Source organism: Eucalyptus grandis, chromosome 5 (genome assembly GCF_016545825.1).
Source record: "Eucalyptus grandis isolate ANBG69807.140 chromosome 5, ASM1654582v1, whole genome shotgun sequence".
In the NCBI taxonomy this organism is placed as follows: Eukaryota; Viridiplantae; Streptophyta; class Magnoliopsida; order Myrtales; family Myrtaceae; genus Eucalyptus; species Eucalyptus grandis.
In genome coordinates, this window is record NC_052616.1 from 59203193 (window position 1) to 59220866 (window position 17674).

The following is a 17674-nucleotide window of genomic DNA, read 5'->3' on the forward strand; positions in this document are numbered from 1 at the left end:
GCAAAAGAGTACTACGCCTGCGGATGCGAAAGCTCCGAGCTCATCTTCCAACTCCACGACAGCATGTGCCATGAGCTATTGACGAGGGAAATTCGACCATGCTAGTACCGCTTGGGCATCTTGAGGGCAAACCCCCCGATACGCCACCCAGCCCGGCCCATAATTGAGCGTGTATCGCTTTGCTTATGATGATGATTAACTAAACATTTTTGGGAAGTAAGGAATGATTCTCCCCTCTTCAAAATAGAAGTTGGAGACTTAACATTAAAATCACTTTCCAACATTATCTAATGCCTAACAGTTCGGCATGTTATGTAGATGCGCAACCTTCATGATTCAATCCTATTATTTTCTCTGTTAAGCCTACTATTCATAATGCGAGGATGAGTACCTTGATCGTTCCTTTACTGCTCGCGGCTGGGCTATCGTTCTTCCAACTCCGGCACAAATAAAATACGAACTTGCATCCTCATTGGGCTCATTCCTGTCAGAAGAATTAAATCGATGCCGAGCAGCAGGATTGGCGATGACCATTGTAGAAGCACTGACGATATGTCTATGTGAGATGAGCCATCACCAATATATCCGACGATCTTCGATGATGACGAATATGTCTAACCAGTGGAGCTTCCCAATGTCGGACTTCCCGTTTGCATATAAAATCAAGATGTTCTGTCTAGAGCATGTTTTAAGGTAAGTGTCAAGTCAGGTTAACAAGCTCAACTTAGACTCAAAAGTGCACCAGGCTCGTTGATCTGTCCAGAATTTCTTGTCCTAAAGTGGAAAATCCATTGGTTAAATCTTAGACTGAGAAAAGCAGAACGCACCGCAGCATGAATGCTGGATCCAGGATTGTATTTGACAGAACAAACACTTGCTCGCAAGTGAATGTTAAGAACACTTGCTTCCTGCTTTATACACCATATCTTGATCAGTTCAATTCAACAGATTAGATATGACCTTAGACCATAACTGGGATAGCCTTGGGAAGTGAGATGATTTAGAGCTTAACACATTTTCACATCTCCCGTTGCAAGTAACTGAGCTAACGAGCAAATAAATACCAAATATACGAAGGGAAATAACCAAGCTCGGAGTTAGGCTATGTGGCCCTCTTTGCTTTTGAGACCGGCGGTGATTGCATCCGGTTCTACACGAGTGCTCCTCCTACTCCAAGTTCTAATTATGAATTTCGGGTTTCAATCATTTTTCACTGTACAAAATGTTGGATCCAAAATTAGAAGGCAAACTAATGTAAACAAAGATGATATCCCAGTAACTATTGCCAAGTGATGTATATGAACCATAAGGAAATGGAGGGGGGGAAGTGAGCGCGGTCATCATTTACCTGAATTGGCTTCAGTTTATGTTGCACAGTCTCTTCTATGGGATGGCAAGATTTTCTTAAATGGACGGACTTGTTAGCAGAGAGATGTTTTGATTTTGGCATCATAGCTCTGCCGATTATTCTCCTCATTGAATTATTTCAGCTGATACAACCTTTTTTCTTACATATTTTCTATAGAGAAAAAAGACAAATCGCAGGATCTGCTAGCCCAAGGAGGAAGTGGTATTGATCATACCAGCACTTTTCTCTTCCAACTTGAATCAGGGCCAGTTCGTTAGGCTTTTGCTAGATGGCCCAAAAAGTAGCTCAACTTAGGTAAAGTCCTGAGGAAAGCCTTCCGGTAGACAGGTGTGAAGACTTATTCAACTTGCCGATAGAATGATGAACAAAAATGAAGAAAAAAATGTTGAAGTATTCAACATTGATCTTCAGTCTGTCCATATGATACTCTAATCTTAAGTGATATACCATTCGCTTAAGTGGACGATGGCTTGGAAGCATCGCTTGGAAAACAAGCTTTGTGGTTCACCCGGCAACAAAAGAAAGATCCTCCAAAAGTTGAGGTCATAAGGGAACTCTTTCCTTGGAGAATAACTAACTCCCAATTTGTCAGAAGAGACTGTCCCATTGATCAGCAACTTTGCACGACATTGCAATCAGAGGGTGTTCAACCCATTAGCTAGGGACTGTGTAGCAGAGCTTGTTATAGAACAATGCTTCACATGCATTTGTATTGAACTAGATCGAATGTGGCCGAGCCATGCTAAATGCCAAGGTTTTATAGTATTCCAAGCACTATCATACAAAATGACAGCAGCAACGTTCAGGTGCGGGACATTAGTATTCAACTGTATCAAAACCAAACTTCCTAGCATAACTCACCATGATGGCTACACTCAGCAGACACTTTCAAACTAGATGTAGGTATCCTCCGTTTCCCAGCAATTCTATTCAATATATAAGCGACCGCACAATACACCAAATGATGTCTCATGGAAGAGATAAGAATCGGAATGGAGATTCTGCAGCTGCTAGAGCTAGGATCGTACGCACGGTTACCCATGCTTTTCTCCACAAGGCTTACGACATCACCTTACAGGCACTAGAGCGGCTTATTTGCATTTTGTGTCTCTGATCAATTAAAGTCTACATGCATATGCTACCTTTTGGGAGCAAGCAGCAAAATTCTGATACCTTCACTTGGGGAGATCGCCAAGAGGAAACTTAAATTTGAACCCGTCAATATATCCAATTACATCTACCTTAACTAAAACACTTAAGCCAATAAGTAATGGGCCAACTAGGATATATTAACTGCTCTACCTTCCGATGTAGGATTTCTCTAATATAATTCACTCACACGTGCATCTTAACATTATTGGTATGAATGGACCCTTTCCTTCACAGATTGTGATAGCCGTTGGATTCCATAAAAGTGTCATTTTTCAAAGGAAGGCCCTGCTCATACACTCTACCTCAACTTGTGACAATCATTATTAACAAAGATCTTTCAAGAGGGACTTACAACCCATCCATTTGGTTTAAACCCAACCCTTGTCACTACCGCAGTAAATTGTAATTTCAATCGAGGACATCGAAGTATTCTTGGGGACAATGTTGCAGAATCCAACCGTGACATTCTTCATCTGGCAGCATCACACCCATGTAGAGTTCTACAGCATCAATTTTTCGTAAAGGCTTCGATAATGATGTCAATGGCAGGTTAGCTGGTTGGAAGTCCAGAACAAGACTAGCTATCGGTTCAATTATAGACCTATTATGCCATCTTCAGGGAATCTTGCAATGCATAGCTTGAATCTCGAGTTGTTTGGTTCTTGTGAGCGGGCTTGTCTGATAGTAGGTTTTCTTACTTGTGCTTATTTGTTCTTCTTTGCGTTCTGCTGACAGCAGTTTCGGCTGTTCGTTTTCATGGAACGAAAATTTTACTTCTCTACTGCCCGGAAAGGTAAAAGTATGCAGTTCGGATAAATATTTCTAAGCCATTAATAATTTGGCCAAACCTTTCCCATTGATACTCCTGTCCTTCAAAAGATCGTCAAAAGCTAAGCCATTAATCCCACTACTAAAAAGCAACTAGCTTTTGGGTCCTCAATTCTTAAGAGAAGACACTAACAGTGTCATCATACGATGCTCGTTTCGTCATTGAACTTTCCAGACAATCATTTAAATGCCACGACTTCTAAAAATCAATCATTCAAGTGACATTGGTCACTTGTGTTACCGAAACTATCACGTGCCATTGTTTTAGAATAAACAATGCGACGTGGCATTCCAAATGAAGGGAGGAAGAATTGTGGGCACTGAGGACTTAGGGAGAGACAGAGAGGGAGTTCAAATGATGATGGTGGTGGTGGCCGAAGGAGGAGGGTAGACGGCGTGGCGTTCGGGATGAATCATTGATTTTGATTTGCAAGTGAAAACAGGGGCTAGGTTTTGAATTGCAACCGAATTTAGTCTTGAATCCTCAAATTGGGGCAAGAAAGGGCTTCAACGGCATCTTTAAAGGCATTTATTAATGACTATTTGTGTGACAGCCCAAGTGGCGGTCCTCGGATGTGCGCAAGGAAGGAGTCCATCTCTTGTCCCACATTGCCTTGGGCCTAGAGAGGGAGTCTTGGGCTAGCTTATAAGACTTGGGTCTCTCTAACTGTACATACACATTTTCTTGGGGGTAGTATGAGCTGTCCCAAGAGAAACAAAACCGTGAGGACTTAGTATTCAAAGCAGACAATATGTGTACAACGGAGACTTGAGATGTTATAAGAAATGTGACTACCAAACCCGGAGTAGTACGAAGGGACGGAGTAAGATCGCCTCGGCAGTACACGAACAAGGCTAGGCCTTGGCAATGGTGTGCGGGGAGGAGGGATGGCGGTGCGTCCACGCCTCAGTCCCCGGACATGCACAGGGAGGTGGTGCATCTCCTGTCCCACATCGCCTAGGGAGAGAGTTCCGAGCTAGCTTATAAGGCTTGGGTCCCTCTAACTGTACATACGCGTTTTGAGGGAAAAGACTGTTGCTGGGATAGAGGTGCGTCCTCGCCAGTGTGGGTGACCCATAGGAAACAAAACCTTGAGGGAGGCTGCGCGACTCTGATGAGGCGTATGTACCCATAGAGGACAATATATTGGCTCTGATGAGACGTATGTACCCATAGAGGATAATATATTGGCTTGGGAGAGGGATGGCAATGAGTTCGTCGGTGTACAGTGGAGACCTGAGACTCTAATGAGGCATATGTACCCATAAAGGACAATATATTGGCTTGGGAGAGGGAATATGTACCCATAAAGGACAATATATATTGGCTTGGGAGAGGGATGGCGATGAGTTCGCAGGCATATAGTGGAGACGTGAGATGTTACAAATGGTATCAGAGCTGACTCCCAACCACGTGTGAGGCCACAACGAGGGCGCTATGTTCCTAAGGGGTGGAGAATGTGACGACGATGAGTTCGTGGGTGTACAGTGGAGACCTGAGACTCTGATGAGGCGTATGTACCCATAGAGGACAATATATTGGCTTGGGAGAGGGATGGCGATGAGTTCGTAGGTGTATAGTGGAAACCCGAGATGTTACAAGTGGTATCAGAACCGACTCCCAACCACGTGTGGGGCCACAACGAGGGTGCTGTGCTCCTAAGGGGGGGAGAATGTGACAACCCAAACCTTGGGCAATACGAAGGGACAGAGACTAAGATCACCTCGGTAATACGCGGGCAAGGCTAGGCCCTGGCGACGGTGCGCGGGGAGGAGGGATGGTGGTGCATTCGTGCCTCGGTCCCCAGACGTGCGCAGGGAGGTGGTGCATCTCCTATCCCACATCACCTAGGGAGGGAGTTCTGGGCTAACTTATAAGGCTTGGGTCCCTCTAACTGTACATACACGTTCTGAGGGAAAAGACTGTTTGTTGGGATGGAGGTGCGTCCTCGCCAGTGCGGGTGACCCATAGGAAATAAAACCTTGAGGGAGGCTGCACGACTCTGATGAGGCGTATGTACCCATAGAGGACAATATATTGGCTTGGGAGAGGAATGGTGTGACAACTTGAATTTTCATATTTGTTTAAATAAATTGGGCTTTTCGTCGACGTGCCTATAGTGCTATTCTCTGAGTTGGCCACTGGTCTATCTGGGGAAGCAATTAAGGAATCTAAATGCAATGGACTTGAGAATTCGACTAGAAATCGATTGCTCGACCATGTGGATCTACAAGGATCATTACGGTACTGTCAAAATCGATCAGAGATCAAAGATAGATCGATTCGATTGAAATAAAGTGTGAATGATTCCACCTGATTGCAAAATTCTCATCAATCGACACTAAATTGATTTTATGACGTTTTAGGTACCCTGTGTCTATAATTGAAACCTTGAGATTTTCACGACAATTAAGGGTCATCAATATATCGAAGATGTACTTTGTGACTCGAGATAAATCGATCACGGGTCAATTGCATAAAAAATTCCTAAAAGTGACTTGGTAGACAAGTCACACTAAAAGCGTGCCGAATTGAAATTAACTGTGAATTTGAACCCGATTTCAGAAATTGAAAGTTCTATGGTGTCACAAGCTATTTTAGGAACGTCGACTAATTCTTCGAAAATTTTTCAGAGATTCCGAGTTTTTTTATGGAAAATTAATTTGGACGTCACAGAAAATTAGCGGAAAATTGGATGGGTCAAATTAAAGGAAATTTAGACTCTCAATCCAAGCTTTTGGGTGTCGGGGACTTATAGAAAATTGCACGGGCTTTTTCTTCAATGAAATTGGATCTTAATTTGGAGATGTGAGTGAAGAATTGAAGCTAAATTAAGTGAAAATTCGGAATCTTGGAAGGGACCACAATTTTGGCTTCAATTTGGATTTAATGGTGGTATAATCTTGTTAGAAAGAAATGGGGGGGGGACAAGCAATTAAGGCAATGGCTAAGGATTGAGAATATCGGGCCCCTCTTTAGCTTCATTTGCAAGATTTCTTCCGTCTTCATGCTTTGCTCTCCTTCGACGCCCTCTGCTTCTATCTCCCTTTCATTTCTTCTTGTTCTTCTTTTCATCTGAGCAACCCATCCCCATTTTGATTTCTTCCTCAGATGTCTTCCCACCACCATCATCATCATCCAACATCCACCCCCATCATCTTTCTTTCCTTCCCATCGTTTTCATCATCCATCATCCGCTCCACCAAAACCCCACACCAACGTAATTCTCCATCGTTGCCACCTCTCCTTTCATTTTCAAGTGGCCACCGAAGACCAGCAAATTCCAGCGCCCACGTGTCCGAGTCTTCACTAGAGGTGGTAAATGGGTGAGTCGGGTCGAAAATGGGTTGACCCATATTCGACCCATTTAACCCGTTTTGACATATATTCTTGTAATGTAAATAAAATGACTCATACCCGACCCGACTCATATCCGACCCATACCCGACCCGACCCATATTGCTAAAACTTACTAATATTCTAAAAAAAAAAAAAAACCCACGCTCACTTTAAGCTATATGCTAATTGGATAAAAACCTCAAATTAAATTTAAAAAATAGTAAATAAAATAAAAATTGTTAAAAAAAAAAACCTATAAATTGAAATATCTATGAAGAATTAGACTATGCACATGCTTCTTTTATTTAAAGTGAGCATACTATTGAGGTCAAATTATTTACTCACAAATGAGTTCATCATCTCGATTAAGATATGAAGCTAACATTTCCAGCATCTTGAGTAAGAAATTCATGTCACCATGCATACGGAGGAATAATTCTTTAGCACTGCATAAAGATACTTCACTTCAATGTTTCCCCTCAATAAGACAGCTCCAAGACACAATTCTCAGCAACTCTACCAAGAACCAAATTATTTACCAAATAATCGATTGCCCCAAAACATAAAAGGCTTCAGATGCAGTACTGTTAATACATTCCACATTTAGAACCAAGCAATCGATTAAAGCAGCACCTACTTTGTGCTTTTCAGCTTGTATGAGTTTGTCCGCGACAAACTGAGGACTCCTGAATTCGCCAAGGCTAGCAAGAAGAACTGGACTCACCACCACTCCCACATTGTTGCTCCCCTTGGTTGGCTCCTCAAACAGCACAATCGCTCCTGCTTTATCCACCTTCAATTACAACAAAAAACTAAACTAGCAAAGAATCTCCTTTTGGGGAATCTCCTTAGTGGCTGCTAACAGACTGGGGCCTGCAAAATGAGGGGGAATACGTCATAAACAGTGGGAGGGAAGACATGGCTTGGTAAAAAATGAATGGTTGGCCACATAAGAGAAAAAGGAGTAAGCTAGCTTCAGGCCAATGCAACAAAAGACTTGGTTCAAAGGCAAATTCAAGCAAGAACAAGAGACATCATCTTGAAGATTGTCACAGATGGAAAATCCATAAACCATAGGCCAAGATCCAGATAGCAACATAAAAATCTCCAACTCAGCCGAGTGACAAATATGACATTGGACAGCATCAATGTAGGAAACCACCAATTCCATTAGACCGCAAGTGGAAACCACCATAGCTATTGCAAAGGATGAACAAATAATGCAGTATTAAACGGTTCATACACGGGCAAAACACAAGGCTAATCTAGTATAATCTACCCAAGAAGAGAACACATATGCTATTTTAACATGAGGAACCATAGCATTGAGGTTTAGCAGATGAATTAATGGCTGTCTTATGACAGCCTTAAATATAGAGGTCCACCTATCACATTCAAATCATCCAATTTCCAGCACGGTGAAGTTCAATTAAAATGAATGTTACTTGGAAAACCAAAAAAAAAAAGAACACATTGGAAGAGCTTCTTATAATGTCATCATTTCTACGAAAAGAGATGCCGTGAAATAGCACTATCTCCACATGAAACCGTCCCCGAGCAGCAAAGAATCTCCTACTCATACCTCAGAAGTCAAGACAATGACAAGGTAAATGCTGTAAGGCATAGCGATTTTCTCTAATTAAGCGTCTACACCACGATGAAACTACAAGCTAACTCCACCCGGTTTCTGAAGTCAAATGTGCCAGAATACTCACAAAAGTATATTGGAGACTGATAAACGTAGCAATTGAGGAGAAATTCTCCCCTACGCCTAACCTACAACGAGCACTAAGCCCAGTTCCCCAATTTCACTTCCCATGCCCATAAGAACTCGACCAACCCCAAGTTTCCCTCTTTATCCAAGCAATTTGTAGAAAACAACATGTTGATCCAAAATAGCATAATCGCAAACGGAAAGGGAGAAAAAAAAGGGGTTACTGATTGGTAGGTGGATTCGAGAGGATGAGATCTGACGACCTCACTCTTGATGCCTTGGAGGCCAAACCGCAGGGCATCGGCCCGGACACCTTCGATTTCGTGGGCGAGCCGCAGAGGCGAGCGGTGGAGGTCGGTGACGAAGCTCGTCGACCTTCAAGGTGTTGGAGAAATCTTTCCAGAATATTTTGAAACTGACAAAACGTTTCTATCAGTCTAAGTCCGGATATTTGCAGACTGTCAGTTTAAAGTCTGAAGACTCTTTGATCACCAGACTCAACACTCAAGACTCAAGACTTAAGACTCAAGACTTTTCTCATTGACATTCTTTCTGATCCAGTGACGAAGGAAATCTAGAGCCGAAGTTTATGGTTAAGGATTTAATCCTATCCTCTGAAGAAGATCTCTTGGTTGGATAAATATATCGGATTCTTTTATTTGTATCTAGATCAATTGAAGATCCAGTGGTCGGCGAAATATTCTTGGAATGTTCTATTCTTGGAAACCAAGATCCTGATTGTATGGGCGAACAAGATTGATGGGCTATCGTCAGGTTCCTTTTATAGCTCAAATAATCTTCTTAATTGATTCCGTCCAACGGGTAGATGTCATAAAAAAGTATAAAAAGGAAGACGTTCTAGTTGTGTTAGTAACGTGATCGATAGAGAAATTCCAGAGTCTGAAGCACCTTGATTATTAGTCGATTCATTTTGAGCGAAATTGTATACACAGAGAGTGTCTATACTTGATGATACCTTGAGCGAGTGTGGTAGATCATCTACACCTAAAAATCAAGGAAGATCAACACTGTAACATCTCTTTGTGCATAGTGGAATCCAGCCAATTGGCTGTCAGTGCAGAAGAGTGGACGTAGGTTTGAATCAAGCCGAACCACTATAAACCGCGTGTTCAATTCTCTCTTTCCTTTACTCAGTCTTACGTTGATTATTATTTATCGCAAATCCTTCAACTGTCTAAGTATTGTGCAATCATCCGAAAAATCTTTTATATACCTATTCACCCCCTCTAGGTATTCGTACTGGCAATATCAATTGGTATCAGAGCTCGTGTTCTTACTTTATTTGAAGTGTCTTACTTCAGAGTAAAAGATCCATGGCTAGTATGCTGGCACCAGGGCTGGTGGAAGGGCAAAGCAATACCAGACCACCCTACTTTGATGGAAAGGATTACAACATCTGGAAGAACAAGATGAAAGCTTTCTTACGATCAAAGGATCCTCTGGAATGGGATGTTGTGGAAAGAGGAATCACTCCAACTGTTGTATCAGTTTTTGAAAGAGGGAAAGAAGTTGAAACCAGCGGAATGACTCAGGAAGAGATAAACAAGAGACAAGCACTCGATGCAAAAGCAATTTACTCTTTATATTGTGCTTTGTCACCAACTGAATATAACAAAATATCTTCTTGTGTTACAGCAAAAGAAGTATGGGACAAATTGCATATCACCTATGAAGGAATAGATCGAGTGAAGGAGACAAGGATTAACATTCTCCTCGGTCAATATGAAGCCTTCAAAATGAAACCAGGAGAATCTATAACTGACATGTTTAGTCGTTTTACAGATATCGTCAATGGTCTTGAGAACCAAGGACAAAAAATTTCTAATCCCATGAAGGTGAACAAGCTACTACGTGGACTCTCCAAGGATTGGAATCATATAAAGACTTCAATAAGAGAGACGCAAAGAATTATGCCACTATATGTCGACGAGCTGATTGGAACTCTTCAGTCTTATGAAGTCGAACGAATTAATGAAGACGAAGATCCAAGAGGTAAGAAATCCATTGCATTAAAATCAAATGATGATTCTGATGATACAAATTCAGGAGATGATTTGGACGATGAGGAGCTTGCTCTCATGATAAGAAAATTCAGAAAATTGAATAGAAAAGGAAGAAGGTTCAACTCAAAGAAACAAAGTTTCCAAAAACAGCAGACTAAGTCCGTTGATGATGATGAACCAAACAAAGATGTAGTTTGCTCTGAATGCAAGAAAAAGGGACACATCAGACCCAACTGTCCTCTTCTAAAGAAGAAAAGAGGAAAAGCTGAGAAGTTTCGAAAAGCTCTAAAAGCCGAAACCTGGAGTGATACAGAGTGTGAAGAAAGTGATAATGAATATGCCAACATATGTTTGATGGCACATTCAGACTCAGACTCAGATTCTGGATCAAACTCAGACAACAAATTTGAGGTAAGTGATTTTAAAATTCCTATCAAAGTCTCTAAATACATTGATGAACTATGTTTTAGTCTTAAGACTTCTCTCAAAAGAATTTCCGAACTTAAAAGGAAAACTCAGATCTAAAACAAAAGAAAATCATTTTAGAAGAAAATGTTAAATGTTTAGATTTGAATGTTTCTACTCTTAAAGAAAAAAAAAGATAATCTTTTGAAAGAAAATGCTTTTCTAAAAACTGACTTATCAAATATTTCAAAGAAATTTTCGATAGGTCCGAAAAACTTGAAAAAGTTCTTTCAGTTCAAAGACCTTATTTCAATAAGTCTAGTCTAGGTATGACAAGAGAAACAATTCCCTTGATTGATTTTCCTAAAGTAAAAGAAAGGATTAAGAAAAGACCGTCGAGAGAGGCTTACAAAAATCATTTCAAGAAAGTTTTTGTAAAGTCCGTAGGTCGAAATGCTCTAAGGTGTTCAAAGTGCGGTCGGGGACCACTTTGAAAAAGAATGTCCTATGGTTTGGAAGCACGTTAAGAAAGTATGGCCTAATAATGTTTATTTTGCTAACACCAAAGGACCCAAGAAAATTTGGGTACCAAAGAAAGCTTGAGACTCTCTTTTAAATGCAGGTCTCTGTCAAGAAAAAGGTAAAGTGGTATCTTGACAATGGATGTTCAAGACACATGACAGGAGACTCAAATTGCTTCATAAAACTTATTCAAGTGAATGGTGGAAAAGTTTCATTTGGAGGAAACGGCAAAGGAAATATTGTGGGATTTGGAATTGTGAAAATTGGAAATCTCACAATAAGCAATGTTTCTCTAGTGGAAGGACTCAACTACAACCTTCTCAAAGATTAGCCGGTTGTGTGATACTGGTTTCAAGATCTCCTTTCAAGAAGGAATATGCTCGGAATCGCAAAGACTCTACTCGATCTTTCATGGGTCGAAGACATGGAAATATCTACCTCTTAGACATGAAACTAAATGAATCGCAATGCCTAATCTCAATTCAAGATGAAGCAAGCTTATGGCACATAAAGCTTGGTCATGTCAACATGAAGCAATTAGCTAAAATCTCTTCAAAGCAGCTTGTTCGAGGTCTACCCAAATTACCATACCAAAAGTCCAATCCATGCACACCATGTATTCTGGGAAAGCAGGTAAGAAATTCATTTAAGCCAATAAATCAAGTCTCTATTAACCATGCACTACAGTTGCTGCATATGGATCTCTTCGGACCAATCAGAACCCAGAGTATCGGAGGTAAGAAATACTGCCTAGTAATTGTGGACGATTACTCCTGTTTTACTTGGGTATATTTTCTTGCAAGTAAGTCAGAAACCTTTTCGTATTTTGAAAAATTTGCAAAAAATGTTCAAAATGAAAAATGATGTGTTATCTCAAGTATAAGAACATATCATGGAGGTGAATTTGAAAGTCAAGATTTTACAAAATTGTGTGATGAATATGGATTTAAGCATGTATTCTCCTCTCCATACACTCCTCAGCAAAATGGAGTTGTGGAAAGAAAGAATAGATCTCTTCAAGAAATGGCTAGAACTCTTTTAATTGAAAGTAAAATTTCATCATTTTTTGGGCTGAAGCTGTTTCAACAGCATGCTATATCATTAATAGAGTCTTCCTAAGACCTATTCTAGAGAAAACCCCTTATGAATTATTCAAAGGTAAGAAGCCCATTGTTTCATACTTTCATGTGTTCGGTTGCAAATGCTTTATATTGAAAAATGCAAAAGATCAAGTTGGTAAGTTTGAAGAAAGATCAGATGAAGGCATCTTCCTTGGATATTCTACATCAAACAAAGCCTACAGAGTCTATAACAAGAAGAGCCAGTCTGTGGAGGAATCAATGAATGTCAAATTTCAAGACTCTACGCAAGATGAATTCAGTCAGACTCAGTATGAAGAGTCTGAACCTGCTCCAGACCCCCCAAAGCTTACAACTTAAGAAGTATCTCAGACTCTAAAAGACTAGCATCAAGATGTTCATGAAGATTCAAATAAAGAAAGAGATCATCATCCAGACAAATCAACCAGTAACTGGAAGCATAAGTCAAGTCATCCCAAAGATCTCATTATTGACGAAATTAATGAAGGAATTTGCACCAGATCCAAAAGACATGAAGAGTCTAGTGCTGTGGCTCTCATTTCTGAAATTGAACCAAAAAGCATAGAAGAAGCTTTAACTGATGAAAGCTGGATTGAAGCTATGCAAGAAGAGCTCAGATAGTTCAACATTAATGATGTCTGGGAATTGACATCTAAACCGAAAGGTAAAACTGTTATTGGAGCCAAATGGGTATTCAGAAACAAGATGAATGAAAAAGGAAAAGTCGTGCGAAACAAAGCAAGACTTGTGGCCAAAGGATATACACAAGAAGAAGAAATAGACTATGATGAGACTTACGCTCCTGTAGCAAGGTTAGAAGCTATTCGACTATTACTTGCATTTGCTTGTTATAAAAATTTCAGGTTATTCCAAATGGACGTCAAAAGTGCTTTCCTAAATGGATTTATCCAAGAGGAAGTATATGTGGAACAACCACCTGAGTTTGAAGACCCAAAGAAAACAGATTCAGTCTTCAGACTGAAAAAGGCCTTGTATGATTTAAAGCAAGCACCTCGAGCTTGGTACGATTGACTAAGTAAGTTCTTATTACAGAACGGTTTTGTCAAAGGTAAAGTAGATACTACTTTATTTATCAAAAAGGAAAACAAAAGTTTTTTTTTACTTGTTCAAATATATGTGGATGATATCATTTTTGGATCCTCTAACAAAAGTCTATGCAAGAAATTTTCTAAGACTATGCAGGATGAGTTTGAAATGAGTATGATGGGAGAATTAACATTCTTTCTTGGTCTTCAAGTAAAGCAATTGAAGGAAGGAACTTTCATTTACCAAGAAAAATATGCTAATGATCTTGTCAAAAGGTTTGGATTGGAAAATTGCAAGAAGATCGACATACCAATGTCAAGTTCTTTAAAGATAGACAAAGATGAAGAAGGGAAGAAAGTTGATCAAAAGCTGTACAGAGCATCATCGGTTCACTTCTTTATCTTACTACTTCTAGACCTGACATTTTGATTGAGTGTTTGTATCCGTGCTAGATTTCAATCAGATCCTAGAGAATCCCATCTCAGTGCTGCAAAATGTATTAGTAAATACGTTGCTTCATCTTCAAGCATTGGTCTTTGGTATCCTAAGAAAGGAGACTTTAATCTTCTGGGATATTCAGACGCAAATCTGGCCGCCTGCAGAGTCGATAGAAAGAGTACTTCAGGAACTTGCCAGTTGCTTGGAAGCAGGATGTGTCTTGGTTTTCAAGGAAACAAAGCACCGTAGCTCTCTCAACAATGAAGCAGAGTATGTAGCCCTTGGAAGCAGCTGTTCGCAAATTCTATGGATAAAACAACAGCTACAAGACTTTGGGATTGAAGACTCATGCACAGAAATCAAATGTGACAACACCAGCGCAATCAATCTCACCAAAAGTCCAATTCTTCATTCAAGAGCAAATCATATAGAGATTCGACATCACTTCATTAGAGATCATATTCAAAATGGAGAAATCTCGATTCAATTTGTTGATTCAAAAAGTCAACTAGCGGATTTATTCACAAAACCTTTGGAGAAAAATCAATTCAATTTTATCCGTTCCAGACTCAACATTTTGAAGCTCGAAGAAGTTAAAGTCTAGAGACTCTCCAACCTTCAGACTCAGAAAGTTGATGATTATCAAACTCTAATCTCTCAAACTCTAAATCCTCATACTCAGACATTGATGACTATAGACTGTAAGTTGTTATTTTATCTAAACTCGAAAAGGTATGATCTTTCGTTCAGTTATTTTGCAGTCTCCGTGAAAAACGAAAACTTGTCTTTTCAAAAGGATTAATTTTGGCAGTTATTGATTTCGAAAAGAGGTATTCGTACACTTTCCTTGTGCCAATTGAACTTCTCTTTTCAAAACTGAGTTATATATATATATATATATACAGTTTTCATTTTCCAATCTTCAAAACCCTAAAAAGCATTCTCCTCCCAATCCGATTTCTATTTCGTGTTCATCTTCGAGAAAGTTGTCATCTTTTCTTGGGAAAGCAAGTAAAGGAATCTTTCAGTGACAAGGAAGGATGTCTTCTTCGAGGAAGTCTTCAAGAAAAGCAAACAGGAGACCACAGAGGATGAAGGAGGGACCTACCCATTTCGATCTCACCGAAGAGGAAGAATTATCGAGTCGCAATGAGCCCGACTCACTCTCCACCACGTCAATCAACACCATCTACCCCACATGATGCGGGTCAACAACCGGAGGAAGAGATAATCGAGGACGCAGACCCAATAAGAGTCCAAAAACCCTCGTTTATTTACAAACTTTACTGTGCGTTGAAAAGTACTGGGACTCCGTTGAAATACGTGGATGATTTTCTCAAAGATAAGCATTATGGGAATGAGTATATCTTTTTGAGAAAAATGGAGGATTTGGAAATTGCTCCCAAGGGTAAAGCAGAGGAAGCACTTGCGAATATTCCCAGTGACCCTCGTATGTCGGGACCTAATTCTACCGAAGGAAACGATGATGATAAAATGTTCGGTGATTTTCAACCTAGAATGGGTATTGCTGCAAAGGTGAAGGGAAAGAGGATGGAGTTATTCAAATCAAAGGAACAAGAGAATTTGTTTTTCAGACTGCTAAAACGAGGGGTGATAAACCCTAGGAGTGTCAATTTCGATTTCTTGGATGCCGTTAACGTGAACTTAAGGGAGAAATTCAAATTGCTTCAACTTGAGCAATTCTGCACTGATACCACGGACGGTTATGCACAACTGACTGCGTATTTCTATTCGAATCTCAGCTTTATAGATGCGAATAGAATATCATTCAGTGTTCGAGATCAAGATTATATGGTAGACGTGGACATGTTGGCGGACATAATTGGAGTTGAACGAGGACGTTATCAACCAGTCAAAGTCTCAGTTGCTTGTGCCTCAATGGAACTTGTCGAAGATAGAGATATCGAGGGAAGAATCATTTATTCAAGGATGCGTGTCATCAATATTGTGCTGCACAAAATTGTTATCAATTGCATCAGGCCCAAGTCTACATCAAAGACTGATGTGTCTAATTCCGAAGCAAAATTGATGTACGCAATCAACTCGGGGAAGAAGTTCTCTCTCCCACACACTATTCTCTTTCACATGTACAGAGCAATGTCAAAAGACAAGGGTCAATTGCCTTATCCAGGTCTGGTGACCAAAATCTTCAGACACATGAATATTGAACCGCCACATTCACTTTGTGTTCGACCGTGCGATAAGATGGTGGTAGGTTTAAAGATGTTGACGAAGATGCGTCTGAAAGAACTTTCCAAGGCAATGGAGAAAATCGAGTGAAGACTCCAAGCACTGTCTCGCTTCAAAAAGAAAAGGGAAGGAGGCCATTGGTGCCCCATCCAAAAAGAAGAAAACTCTCATCTTGGAAGATGAAGATGATGAGGAAGATCTCACAATCTGCCTTGATAAGGACTAGACGTTCTGTTCCCCAATCGACAGAACATCAGAAGAAACAGAGAGAAGAAGAGGAGCAAGCCAAGAACAGAGAAGAAGAAGAGCAGCGAGAGAGGGAGAAAGAAGCTGAAGAAGAAGGAGAAGAAGAAAAGAAAAGTCTGCAGCTAAATCTGGAGAGAAGGGGAATCAAGATACAGAAGAGCATGATCATCACTCTTCCCCTTTTGATGTCCTAGAGACAGGGGGAGTTGGCGAGCAAGAAAAGTCCACACCTCATGCTGCCATTAGTGAAGGTCTAAGACAATCTCCAGCAGATCCAGATGAGTTTCAGGCTTCTCAATTGCCTGAAGAAGGACACGATACATCAACACCAAATCTGCAAGATTATACAGAAGCGCCATCGTCCGCATTTACCCCATCTGAGAAAACAAATGCAAGTACGCAGACGGACAATTCTATAGATTTTCGTCGTATTTTGATGTTTTTCTGAAATGCGTGGCCAAATCTATGCTCTGGACTGTGAAATTCAAGCCATAAAGAATGCTGGACAAGCATCTTCAGTTACCCTGGAGGACAAAATGAAAGACCTCGCTCTATAACTTCAAGCCAATGCCAAAGGAGAAGAGGTAGCTCATCTAAGGGAAGACTTGAAGAGGCTAGAAGGCATAGTTCAGTCAATGGGAGATTTCTAGATTGTGCGCATTCCCAAGCAGACCTGACGCTTTTCTCACCTTTTTTATGTTGACAAAAAGGGGGAGAATTGCAAATTTGAACAAACTTTAAACTTGACTTTAAATTTGTTTTTGTGGTTATGTTTGTTTTTTAGTATGACTTGACTTGAGTGAACTGAATTGGCTGTGGATTTTGATGCTTGACTATCTGCATTTATATCAAGTGTTTTGTCATATGGTATTACTCATGAAAGACTAACCAATTTTCTGTGGATGCATAGTCTGGTTGTTTTATTAATCTTTATGAGATAGCCGTATTACTTGAGAAATGTTTGTGTAGGTCAAAGTTGTTCAAATCTACAAGAAAGTTTTGTCACCATCAAAAAGGGGGAGATTGTTGGAGAAATCTTTCGAGAATATTTTGAAGCCGACAAAACGTTTCTATCGCCCAAGTCCGGATATTTGCAGACCGTCGCCTTAAAGTCCGAAGACTCTCGATCACGCACTCAAGACTCAAGACTCAAGACTTAAGACTCAAGACTTTTCTCATTAACGGTCTTTCGATCCAAAGGACGAAGGAAATCCAGAGCCGAAGTTTATGGTTAAGGATTTAATCCTATCCTCTGGAGAAGATCTCTTGGTTGGATAA

General features: G+C 40.3%; 1 long non-coding RNA gene across 1 annotated transcript; it reads right to left on the bottom strand.

Annotated features, from left to right (window-relative positions):
* Positions 1–1082: 1082 nt before the first annotated feature.
* On the bottom strand, positions 1083–1965 carry LOC120293248. The gene is made up of 2 exons (XR_005550994.1): positions 1349–1965; positions 1083–1213 (listed from the first exon to the last, which is right to left on the bottom strand). It is a non-coding gene; the product is annotated as an uncharacterized LOC120293248 (long non-coding RNA).
* Between the last annotated feature and the right edge of the window lie 15709 nt (positions 1966–17674).